The following is a 13,905-nucleotide window of genomic DNA, read 5'->3' on the forward strand; positions in this document are numbered from 1 at the left end:
CGTTATTTTGTAATTTCTCAAAAATGAGTGAGTTTGATAAAATCCAGATATTTGGAATCAAGGTGGAGAGTTCAGATAATAACAGTTTTACTGCAGAAAAAATAGAGGTTTAAATACTCATGCTATTAAGTAAAGTTTATAGTAATGGGCTGTTTTCTTTCATTCATGGGGTTCTTCAGAATACCGATGCCCTTTCTTGAGAAACTTGTGCTGTTCAAGTGCTGGTGGCATTTCCAGGTGAAACAGCATCTAGATTATCTTACCACCTTGGTGGGAAACTCTCACAAGAAGGATCTCCATATCTCAGTATCTGCATCTACCTTGCTTTGCTCAAAGACATGTTTTCTGGAGTACAGGCCTTTGAGTGCTGGACACAATTGTTTCTTTGGCAATCTCAGCCTCTAATGCAACTCACAAAAGACAGTGTTTTGAGAGCTCACTTTGGTCAGACATTGAAACAGAGAGGGAATTTTTCCAGCACTGTCCTTAGACACAGATGTTATCAAAGGCTGAAATTCATAATGCAGAAGATCTGCATATAATTAAAATGCTCCTTTCTTTTGCTAATTGCAAGTATTGTCTGGGATGCCTGGTGCAGGAACAACACCAGTTTTGGTTTCATTATTTGTTTTCATTATTTCAATAACATTCAAATGGTGGACTTAGAGAAGTCTGAAGTTTCAATCCCAGCTTGAAGATCAGCTCATTGACACTACTTTGGACTCAGCTTGTGGCTAAAGGTCCCAGTAGGAAAGAAACATTACTTTGCTGTTCTGTCAAACTGCCCTTTAAGATCTCTCAATACACTCTACAGTTCTCACAGGACTGATCTCAGGTTTGAAAATAATAATAGCAAATGGATTATGAGATTGAAGTAGCCCATTTTAGTTTTTATTCCCCCAAAAGTCATCCTTATAAATACTTTCAAAAATTACAATTCTTAAAAATATAATTGAAAGAAATGATAAAATATAAAACTTCTTAGAACATATGATCTCATTTTTGGTTTTGATCATTTTGACTGATCAGCTGATATGTGAGTGTTCAAATCAAGGAGTTTTTTTACTCTATTTGTAAAAAACCACAGTAAAATATATTGAGAAGAATGATCAGCTAAGGAAAAGAAATGTGGTTCACAAGGTGGCCTCTAGAAAAGTGATTCAGCACTGAAATAAACTGACTGTTCAATTAATCTTATATACAGACAATTATCATTATCATTAACAGTGCCACTTTAGCAAGTCATGATAGCTTATAAATATAGAAAGGATATTCTTATTGTCAGTGAATTAATTAAAAAAATTGTCAGGTATATTTTGTTTTCATATTGGAAATATTTTTAGCTCATTCCAAACATTGGTGCAGAAATTAAAAGCTAAATACTGGAATGCCCACACAAACTCAAACCTAAATTCCTCTTTTATTAGTGTTCAATCACACTTACATTGCACAAAGTTAAATCACAGAGTTCTGCCAGATGTCAGGGAACAAAAACTCACACACTACCAGGTAAGGAGAGGGCGAAGAAATCTGTGTTGCAAAACCAAAGGCCAACCACAGAAATATTTTGGCAATAGCTTTCCTGTGAGGGGATCATATGTGTCTGCTGGAATGCAAGTTCAGCAGTACAGCAAGCACAAGAACTTCATGTGCTGAGGTGGCCAAAGGTACCACTTTCCCCTGGCATTTCTGCTTCAGTCCTTTTCTGGAGGCATCACCTGTTTTAGCAGAAGTGCAAGGATGGGAAGTACATCTGTGCTGAAATGCTGCATTTCAGCTTGGCCCAAAAGCTACAAAGCCACTTTGTAGTGGGTGGTAGGAACAGACATAATGTCTGTCCTCCCATTTCAGCAAAATTCAGCAGAGCTTCTCGCTCGGTTACTAGTGAACAGTTCCCACCAGAAGGAACTGAAACAGGACACAATTTATTTACATGGCATGACATTCTGAGAAATTTTAATATTTCTACATTCATTTCTGTTCCCAAATCAAAACACAAATCATAGGATTACAGGACATCCTGAGTTGGAAGAGACCCACAAGGATCATTGAGTCCAGCTCCTGGCCCTGCACGGGAGACCCATCATGGTGCCTGGGAACATTGTATAGATGCTTCTTGAGCTCTCTCAGTCTGGGTGCTGTGATCACTCTCCTGGGGAGCCTGTTCCAGTGCCCAATCACCTTCTGGGTGAAAGAACCTTTTCCTATGATCCAGTCTAAAACTCCCCTGACACAACTCAGGCCATTGCCTCAGATCCTGTCAGGGTCACCACAGAGAAGGGATCAGTGCCTGCCTCTCCTTTTCCCATCTCAAGAAAGTTGCAGACTGAAATGAGGTTTCCCCTCAGTCTCCTTCAGGCTGAACAGACCAAGTGACCTCAGCTGCTCCTCACAAGGCTTCCCCTCAAGGTCCTTCACCATTTTTGTGGCCCTCCTTTGGATGTTCTCTTAAAAAAAAAATTAACAACTAAAATTTCACCTTAAAAAAAAAAAAAAAGTGATTCAGAAATAGTGAATGTTTATATATTTATTTAATATCTTGCCCAAGCTAAACCCCTGAAACTGATTGTTTTGAACTCATATGGTTCATCCTGTGAAGCATCAACCATGATACACTGAATTCTCCCCACTAAAGCCAATGCTCTCTGGGGAGTTCCTTGCCTGATGCCCCTTTGTCACAGCTCTGAATACAGCTTAGTAGCTGGGTTGCAGCTTGCACCTATGATCAGTTTTTGGTTAGAGGGGAAGCACTGTGACATGAAGAGGAAGGTAACTCACTGAGAGCTTGACTGACAGAGCAGACACCTCAAAGAAGCAAACAGAACAGACAATCCAAAGAGTTCAAAGAAGCAATGGTCTGAGGGGGAAATACAATTCAAGAATGTACTGAACTGAGCTGCCTAAAGTTGTAGATAACAAAGCCTTGAAGGATCAATCATCCTTACGTCATCTTTTACAAAGATTGAGGGAACAATCATCCTTATATCATCTTTTACTAAGTTGTAGATAACAAATATTGAAGGAAAAATCATCCTTACATCTTCTTTTACTAAAACAGAGACTCCCAAACTTCTCCCATTGCTTGTCTGGGAACATATGAAGTAACAAGAATGGCATGGTAGATTTCGTTCTATATATATCACTGTCATAATTGTGCTTATAACCTCAGAGGCCTTTGGGATGGGATGAAGATCTCTCCATGCCAAATGTGATACAAAGAACACAAAATAACCCCCTTCCAAATAAAATTATGATGGAGACAAAGAGAGGAGGCAGAAGAAGGATCATAACTGATACAAGTTGCATGTACTCTCTCTCCCCTTTATTATAGTATCAGCCATACTCACTGCATATGCAGCTCCTTGCACCTTGTTCAGATAGGACCTGTAATTGCCCCCCAAAAAACAAAATGAAGATACCCTCTTTTCTTACACAGAAGGGATGTGGATCCAAGGAGGCATACCACAGACAGTACTGGAGATGGCCCAGAGGATGCATGGTGAAGGAAGTGATCCTGAGACAAAAGTGGAAGAAGCTGCTGCCGGAAGACAAATGGTTGCTTCATGAGGAAAACCCCCTGGATTGTAATATTTTATTATTTTAAAATACAGAAAGAATATTCTGCTACATGTTTCTATTAGAGAAGAGTGTATCAAAAAGCGTGGTGGGCATGTGGAGGAGCAGATGGTAAAGAAGATGTTTATCCTAATTTCCTATATCCTTATTCACATTTTGCACATCTTTGGAGTACACATCCTGAACCAGACATCATGGCTCACCAACCTGTATGGATGAAATGATAGCCTGTTCCCCTCTGTATGTAACCAGGATTTCCTATGGGTTAAAGGCTTCTTCACAAAGTCTGTGACCTTGTAATTCAGCCATATGATGATGAAGACAGAAGACACAGCCAAGGCATTCACTGCTAGGACAGCCTCCCAGCTGCTCATTAGTGGAAAGAAGTGTCACTTGAAACTGTTTTTGGAGGTGGCTGAAGAGGGAATGTTCTGCAGACTGGAATATTTTTTCTGTTAGTTTTTTTGTTGCTATCAACTTTTCCAAGTCCCCACAGCCCTTCCTTCCATCAAGTGACAGGGAGGCAGATGAGCACATGACTGAATGTTATTCCCCATTATGCCACTGCATACGTGCCCCTCACATGATGTGGGGTGGTAGCATTTTTGGCACATGGCCTTTGTGCATCTGATCATACGTCAAGAAAGGAGAAAACAGAGAGCAGCTCTCCCATATGAGGTGGTGTAGCTGGCCCCATGCTTCCCCTATTTAAAACTTTGCCTTGGTTATCTGATAGGGAGTGGGGAGTGGAATTTTGTGAAGCAAGGAAGCAAGGAAGTCTCCTGAAGGGGATGAAACATTCTCTAGGAGAAGAAGTCAAGAGGCTGTTTAATTTATTCAGATTTTAAAAACCTATTTACCAATGCTCAAACCTCCAATATAAATACAGAAAGCACAAACTGGACCCCAGTGAACTTTTTTCAATTTCTTCTAAAAGAGAGGCTCTTGGTTTTCTCAGAAGATGCATGAGAGAGATGGCAGTCCTATTATCAGAACCTGACAACAAAAGCAATTCCAGTGGTACTTTCAATGTTCTCACTATGAACAGAAAATCTGTTTGATACAGTAGGCCTTACTAAAACTATTTCCACTACAGTTTACATGAGGCATCATTTTACCAGTCTGCCATCTAAAGAAAGGAACAGTCTTCAGCTCACAAAGACACCAGATTTCTATTTCAATTACTTGTGTCACAGGATCTGATTTACTGCTGGACAGAGGCTTGTTTGAGATCAGCACAGATCAGTTTAGCATCATTCTGGAGAACTCCCTCCCTTCCCCCACCCTTACGCAACCCTTCTGGACAAGTGTGACCTGCTTAGCATGACAGTGAGTCATCAGGTTGGCTCAAACTGTCTCCCCATACCTTTGAGATGGATGATTAAGATCCAATTGCAGACCAATTGAAAACTTAACTAACTTCAGCAGTGCCGGTGGTTAAAGCTGAAATGAATTAATCAGTGAGGCATCCAGGGATTCTATCAGGGGTCATGTATGAGTGATCATTGCTGTATCAATTTTCCACCCAGACACATTTATTCAAGTTGTGACTACCTGTCAGAAGGAAATAGTGGCAATATTTCCTAAGGCATCCTCTGCTAAGGTTTTGGCTATTCTCAAGTGTGCCTTTCATCACAGAAGAGCCCTAAATGGAGCCGTATGCCAGTTTGTTTTTGCAGAAGGCTGGGTATCAGGACTACAGTACTAATGAGAAGGCATCAGCATCTGATGTTCAGATTCAGGAGGTGGGAGCAAGGCTACAGGGCTTTTTTGCTTTTCTCTAAGTCGGTATGAAGGATGTAAAGAAAATTATGTTCCAGAGCCTACCTGTCCATGGAAGTAACAAATAGTGCCTCTTTATTATGTGTTAGTTATATGTTTGTTAGTCCCCACCCTACCACTCTATCTACATCACTGCTTCCTGACATGATGGGTGTCCCACTGCAGCCCTTCCTTCTCAGCATGCTCACAAGATAATCCTGATTTCACTTATGTACACAAGAAATGTGAAAATTTTCACTGTGTACACAAGAAATGTGGAAATACTAACTTTGTCCTTTTCACAGAAATGTCAGAATTTCTCACTTGAGGTCGACTTACAACATGGGATTACAATTAATTGCATTATTTGCTTGGAAAAAATAAAATAGGAATCTCTCCCACTATGTCTGATGAGAATAGAAATATGGAAGAAGCATATGAAGATGAAAAGCTAGCAGCATGAAATGATCTTGAGAAAACAGAGGGTTTTTATTCAGGCTCTCCTTTGAAAGTTTGGTCATGAGGTGAGAAAAAAAATCTGATATTTTACTGGGCAGACTCCTCAAATTACTTTTCTATAGCTTAAAGTTTCATGGTATCTGCAGTACCAGCTGGCAGACCAGGTATTTGTCCTTTGAATAGTGATATGCAAAGAAGAACAACTACCATTTACCTTCTGCACATTCTGTGAACACTGGTAAGAGACAGCTCTAGGACAGGCAAATATAATTGAGCATCTGGATAAATCCCAGCTTGGCAATCTCAGAGCAAGCAGGTCTCATGTGTCTGGAAGCTTCCTCAGAATTTAACTAAACCTAAACTTAAATTGCAATACAGTGAAGCTATTTCTCAAACTTCCTGTCAGGTGAAGGATTTAGACCTGTTATTGAGTCAGGGAACTGACTTTGTGGGTCCAAGAACATCTGAAACGCACGAAAGAAAGATCATAACACTGAGATAGTTCCTGCAGCTGGATGGTAAAACTTGTTTAAATTGCTCTGTGGTATAATGGGGAAGTTTTCTTTGGCCATCCCTGATGCTCCAGGAGTTTCTTGAAGGGCTTCTTTATAGGAACATCTGGGTTGGCTGCAGCAATTTCATCATCGGCTCTCCAGCAGTATTTGCAAAGCTGGTTGTCTCCGTGGTTCCAGGATGAGTCATGTAAGAGTGCTGAGCTTTTCCTGTGTCAGAGCCTCCCATGTGTGACTGATCCCCCTCTGCTAGCTCAGACACCAGACTCCATTTCATGGCTTTTCCTCATCTTTCATGGTTTAGTCACATCACAATATTCCTTTACTTGCATGGCAAAAATAACATCTGCAGGAGCTTTCCAATGTCCTGTGATTGAAACTAAGATACAGCAGGGTTTCTGTGTGGGTCTAACATGCATGTGAGGATAACACAAAAGAGTGCCTTCTCACAGCTTTCCCAGCAGGTCATTTTGATTGACATATTTGTAGAGGCTTCAGGGTGGATTGTAGATTCAGCTGGCATGTCAAACCAGATGGGAGAATTCCACCAAATGCACAATGAAATGAGAAGTGCTGTTGTATGGCTTTCTCTGCTTCTAACAGATGGATGGGAAAATAAAATACCTCTTCATAATCTCCTTTTCATTCTGAGGGCCACCTCTATTCCTCTCATCACCTTCCCCTCTTCTCCTTCCCCTGTGTTTGCCTTCTCATTTTGTATATCACTTCAGCTTCTCCTGTCTTTGGGCTTTCCCACCGAACCATTCTTTTTCTTTCCCTCCCCCAAGTGTTCTTTGTTGCTCTTATTTTTCTCTAACCAGAGGTGTTCCCAGCAGAGAAAGAGCAGACAATGCACAACAATTTGTGCAGCTCTGGGAGGGGTCAGTGAAATTTTCTATCCCAGTGTGGAATGAAAAACACCAGATCAGATCAGGGAATGAATGAACCTTGTGGCGTTAGAGGTTTGGCAGAATTTTCTTGCTATTTTGGAAGCTCATTGAACTGGGAGTCAATAAGTCTTTTTCTCTTGTAATTTTATTCCCCTTTTTTTTTTCATTTATTTTGGTGATTCAGCTAAGGAACCCAAAGATGTTTTCCTAGCCCAAAGGAATCTTTTGTATATGTCAAGGACAAAAGAAATACTCCATTTGCTGGGCTGGTACAAGTAGTTACCCTATATTATAGCTTTCAAAACAACAGAAGCTATCATCAAGGTTATGTCTGGACTTTTATTATAATCTCCCATTTCAGTGCGTGGTCTTAGCTCTGGAGGTAAAATGTTTTAGAAAGTTTGACCACAATCTCATTGTGTGTTTCTTAGTTATGCTAGTCAAAAAGGTTTCCCATCACATGATGTGTTTAGATGCTTTTTAATCAAGGAATACTTTAAAAAAAATACAATAAAATGAAGGCACTTTAAATATGAAGTTAATCCTAAATCACACTAAAACAATTCTCTGCAGCAAAAGCAATTATCATGTTTTAAAACTTAGCCTTCTACCAACTGGATGCCCTTCTGTCCTCTGGCTGTTCATAATCATCTATATGAAGAAGGTAGCTGAAGACAGCAGTAAAAACATCCTTCTCTTTTCACAGAGCTGCACACAGTCTACAAGAGGCACCTTCACTGCTGCAGGGCTGTCAGTGTACCCAGCACATTTTGCTTTCAAGCTCAGACTCCCCTAAATGTAGCATTGCAGTCCTTCAAGCTGTGCTCAGGAGTTTGACCTGCAGAAGTGAGGCTGTGCACAGACACAGGGGAACACACCCTCTGCCAGCCATTAAATGCAGCACAAGTGAAAGAAAAATAAAGGTGTTCAAACAATCCTTGTCATCAGGGACAGGGTTGTTCAAAACAGGGATTTCTTTGGCTACAGACTGAACAGAAGGACCTTGTTTACATTATTTTTGGCGGGGGGAAGTGTATGGTAGAGCTGAGTGCAAGTCCTCTGGGAGAAAAGTAATGCACAGAGGTCTCCTTTGCCTCTGGAGAGCCTCGGTGGTCAGCTGTGGGTCAGGAAGGATTTAGAGAAGATGGTTCCTTTGGGCTGCTGAAATGCACATGCTACAGGTCGTGAACTAGCCTCAGCTGAGCACCCCTTGAGGCTTCCCACAGTCATGTCCTGCCTTACTTCCAGCCTTGGCTATTTCAAAAGCTTCTCCCTTCAACCACTATCCTGTTGTGGCATTCCATGTTTCTTCTCAAAAACTGACCAAAGTGTTTAGGCCCTTCTTACCATGGGGACAACACGAGTCTCTTGGCAATGCCAGAGGGAGGGCTTTGGTGCGTGGTGGGCACTGAGCCGTGTGGGCTGTGCTGGAGCAGGATCTGCACACTCATTGAGATACCTGAGAATCTTCTGAGTGTGAAAACCTGAGCTGTCTCTGAAGCTCAGATTTCAACCAGACCCCCAGTTTTCATCCACGGAGTCTTTCATCAGAGCCCTCTTTGCTCTTCATATCTGTTAAACAAGACAGTATTTGTGGATGTCCAAGCAGCTGCTGTAAGCACAAACACGAGGCAGAAGTTCCCCTACAAACCACCAAAGCCCCCAGCTGCCCCTGGCCACACACCTCTCATGACATCACAAGGGCAAAGAGTGTGAGATCAGGCATGTGGTGACAACATCACAGCCATCATTATGTGTTTTGAAAATGGTTTAGTGATGCACAGCCACCTTGCTGTAGCTGCCCACTGATTTGGCAATGGTTGAATCTTTTTTTCTCACCCACTGACTCAAACTAAACTGTCTGCCTGCATCTTTTTAGGGATTTGCCTCCAAAGCTAATGGCTGTCCCAAATGTTGTTTAACACTTTCTATTTCCACTGCAGAGCAGTCTCAAATTCTGATAGGGTTTTGCAGAGTTCACAAGCTCCACAGGAGGGAGTCTTTACCTATGCTTGAAAACCACACCTAGTTATTGAAGGTATTTGCCACCTACAGTGAATGGTAAAGGCTGATTTGTGCCTTTTCTGCCAAAGGGTTGTGGATCAAATGGGGTGCACCCTCTTTGGTCAACATGGCCCATGCCTTGGGATTTGAGTCTGGCAAACATTGGAAAGTCCATGAAAAATATTTCACATGTATATTGTAGCATTGCTGATTGTTTTCCAGTGAAGCGTCAAGCTCATTTTTCTTCTAGAGATTGTAAAGTGATTACTTTCCCTTTCCCCTGACATGACTTTATGAAAGTAATTTAACTTTGCCATGTGTTATGTAAAAGAGAATAAGAAGACCTGAGGTGTGGTAAAAGAGTGCAGGAAATTTAAGCAAAACCAAAAACCACCAGGGAGATAAAAAGCAAAGCTCCTAAATATAGACAGTCCAGGATATTTTGAAGAAGACAACAGGGTAGGAAAGCACATAAACTCCTGAGGATAGAATGCATTTGCTGTTTGCAGCATTTGACAGCATGGTGCTGCCCTGAGCTGGGAGGCTGGGTCGTGTCACCCACTTCAGGTGCTGCAAGTCTACATACAGTGACAGACAGGCTTCTTCATCCACCCCATAGGTCAGAGTTTATCAAACAGAATCTTTTCTGATTCATGAATGAGACAGAATTAAGAGCAGAATTATGAAGGTGAAAATAAAGCACATAGACTCACTGTGGAAAAGAGGAGGCAAAAGGTGCAAGGGTTTAGCTTGAGAAGGGTACTGCAAACAAAGGACATGGGGTGCAGGAACCAGGACTGACAGCTGCAGCCTTCAGTGCAGCTTGGGAAGGGAATAAGTGGTGGCTTTGAAGGACTCCTAAGGCACCCAACACAGACTGAGAACCTCCAGGTAGGCTTGGCTGGGTAATGGGCACAAAGCAAACATGCATTTTATGGAGCATTCCTGTCTGCCATATTTGAAGTTTAAAGTTCCTGGTGGAGAATGCTTTGAAACTACTGCCTTGATACTACTGATTTGAGAAAGGGAATAAACCTACCTGTTTTAAAGGCAAAATTCAAGTCCTGAAATTTTTACCTGAGTTTTCTTTGCCTTTACTGAGACAATAGTAGTGGAAAACTCATTTGCATGCACATTCTTGCTGTGAATCAGAGGAGGACAGGAGTAATCTTAGTGGTTCATAAGCTTATTAATCAAGAAGTGCAAAGGAGACTTTCCATTTCTACTTCCTCTATGTTTTGCATAAACAAGTGGCTTGCTTTTTAGATGATCAGAAGCTCCTTTTCTACTTGCAGCTTGGAAATATATGTGTTGTATAAAACCACTCTCTTCCTATTTTGTATGCCGCAAACAATGGAGTTTTCCATACAGGGAAATTATGGGAGCTTGACAGTACTAAACAGGTTTCTTAGAAGGTTTCTTAGACAAAGCTTGGAACAGAGTAAGACAAGAATCCCAGATGCACAGTCTGGTGGTCCCTGCAGGAATAGCTCCTATCTTATCTGCCTATTCTGACAGCCAAGATTTTTCTTCCTCAGGCATCCTATTGCATGCTCTGATAACTAAGCAGAACAGAAGTGGTATTTCTCTTCCCTAAAAGGCCTCCCCTCCTTCTGTCTCATTTCTCCACCTGCAGCTACTCTTCTGATAGGCGCTTCTCCTTGAGCAGAGTGCTTTCTATCAGATCAGGTTTTGCTGGATGCCCCTGAGAGCAGTGTAACCCCTGCCCCGTGCTGATGGATTGAATAAAGCCACTAATCGTTAAATGAAAGTCACACCAGACTTTGTATGGAGTGAAAGCAGGGGGCACAGTCTTCAGCCTCTGGGGCTTGGCAGGTTTCACAACAAAACAGCTGGCTGTGAGACATGGGTGCTGATGGAATACATTAATTACTGTCGTCAAGGTTTTAGACACACTTGTGTGTTGCTGGTAATACCAGCATGCAGGATTATCAGAGGAATCACTTGTGAAAAAGAAAAAAAGTGGAGAAGGGAAGAAAGGAACTCGGAAAGAAGCTTGTCTGACAAAGGTCCACACTGCATTTGTGTGGGCAAGACAGACTTGGTGACTTTGCATTCCATGATATCCACAGAAAATGCATGGAATTCCTCTGAACACAGTGATGCAGCTCAGCCCTGTTATGACCTGTAATAGGTTTTGCAAACCAGAGGTGTTTGGAGCATTCTAGCCAAGCTCAGTTGCAGTTTCTCCAGTAGTGATAGCAGGCTCTAGGCTTCCTCCTGCAGTGTGTTAGAACTTCGTATTTTCACCTCGTATCTACTGTGGTCTTGAAACAATGGAGGAAAGTGGTTTTACTTTCAGCCTACACAAAAGGAAGCACAGGCAAGGCTGTATTTGTAAAGCAATTGAATCAGCCAGTGGAAGAACCAGGATGAAATGTCACTGGTTGCTAGACAGGATGCCTTATCTTTGAGTTCAGAGGTGAGTGATGAGTCTCACTGTTTTCCAGCAGAGAGACAGGCACCTGGTGAGGCTGGAAGGAGATCTTAGCTTTGTGGTTCAGGGCCCTGCTGCCTCTGCTGCCCTGTGGACTTGTTCATTACTAAGATGAGTCGCCAACTTTAAGCCCCACCTGCCACTTCACGTGCAGTGGGGTAGAGGTCAGGCCACAAAACTCCAACTAGTCATTAAGAGAAAAAGTAATTGACCTTTTCTTTCTTGCATTAACTTTGCTGATCTTCAGCCCTGAAGTGTTTATTTTGCAAAAGATTCCATCACTGCTACTGCACCAAGGAGACAGAATAATGCCATTAATTTAGTTTGTTTTGGTTGGAGGAAAAACACTCAGAGCCTCTAACAAATATCCTCTTGTTAGCAATTGGAAATGTATAATTAGGAGAGACTCTCCTGTTACTTTAACGAGATTTCAGTTCCCCCCCTTGCTGTTGCTCTCTTTCCCATTTTTAATGAGATACCAATTTCCTCCCTTCTCATTTGCAGATGCCTTTCCAATAAAACAGACAGCTTTGATTTTCATCTAAGTGTGCATTCTTAGCCTTAATTCATTCCTCTGCATAAGTTGCCCACCACACTCTCCATGTGCTAAACGGCTGTTAATCGCTGAAAAATTAACAAGGCGTTTAACACCAAAAAAAAAAAAAAAAGGCTAAAAAATCCTTTTCTTATTCAGTGGAAAGACTGTATTTTTGTCACCTGCCAAAGCTCAGCTAATTCTAGGCACAGAGGGCAACACAGGACATCTTTTTGCAAATCCACCCAATCTCTCTTCTGCTAGGCTGCTTCTACTCTGTATCTACTACTCTATCTTTCCCCAAACCTCTAATCCAGTCTTCTTTCCTGTAAGCTGTAAAGAAATCCTCCACTTTCCTTTTGTGAAATTGACTGTAAGCCAGTATATTTTAGTTGCAGAAATGCTGTCAGCTTGTGGGCAGCCCAGGAGGCCCTGGAAGATTTGTAGGTGTTGAAGGCATGAAGAGAGGGACTTTTCTTAGTGCAGCTGATTCAGTACAGCCAATTCTTCCCCTGAGGTTTGGGGAGATGCAGCCTTGGCAAGTTTGGTCAATAAACTATTTATTTATGAAAATTTATTTTTATTTCACTTAAAGAGCTCTTTAAGACCTGCAGAAATCCTGAAACAGCACAGAGTAGACATCACCTTGCAGCAAAGAATCTAGGCCTTGTTTCAGTCAGCCCAGCTACCAGATGAGATTTTCTGTAGGTCTTACATGTAGTTTCTGTTGTCTGATATGTTAATGAGTTAGCATCCCAAGTCATGGGATGCTAACTCATTAATTCTTATCTCTGTGGAACTGAGGTGGCTCCTTGTTTGGATTTTGCCTCGTGTCCAAGGGAGATGGCAGCTGCTGCAGTCAGTAGCTGGCAGTGTGCTGTACACAGCTCCTGCTACTACCTGGTGCTGGAAGTGTTGCACTACAGAAAATGGTCCTGTTGACCCATACTGGAGCATTTTCCCTCTCTTGCTCAGTTGGAAATGGAAAAGTGGCTTGTGCTCACTGTTTCATCTCAGTTTTAGTCAGGTATCATTCTACTGTAGTATCAGAAAACCTTCTGCTCCCTCTGCAAGTAATCTTTTGTGCCAGACCTTTCTTGGCAGGTATGCCTTAGTCAAACCAGTCCCTGAGTAGCAGTGCCAAAGGGCAGCAAGGTCATACAATGAAATCTAGCAGAATTCTCTGCAGGAGATGGAGGAGCTCAGAATGGCCTCATTGCTTTCTTGTCTGAATTCTGTGATTTTGCATTGATGTTCTCCTGACTTTATCTTGAAATGGAGGTTGAATCAGCCTGGGAGGTGAGCCACGAGCAGTCTCTGTACTTTGACCAATTCTCTTTGTGAAGAGTGGATTTTGTTATGCAATCCCCTTACTTAGAGATGATTGTCCTGTTTCTTTAGTTAAACATTACAGCCAGTGTCTCACTTGTATCCATCCTCTCCTGTGGAAGGTAGAGTGCTGATAGTTGGGCAGGATGGCTGGAGGAGGTGACTCTGCCACAGCGTGGCCATTGATGCACGAGTGATCCAGGCCCAGACAGAGTGCAGGTGGTGCTCTGGGGAGCCACCTGGGGTGAGAGAATCCACACCTCTGTCCATTGGGGTAGCTTAGCTCCTTACTAGAGGAAGATAATCGCTGCCAAGATAAGCATGAAGTGTGACTGTATCAAAAGCTGAGGCAATAACTCAAAGGTAAAAATAAAGTCAAGC

Source organism: Serinus canaria, chromosome 1 (genome assembly GCF_022539315.1).
Source record: "Serinus canaria isolate serCan28SL12 chromosome 1, serCan2020, whole genome shotgun sequence".
NCBI lineage: Eukaryota > Metazoa > Chordata > Aves > Passeriformes > Fringillidae > Serinus > Serinus canaria.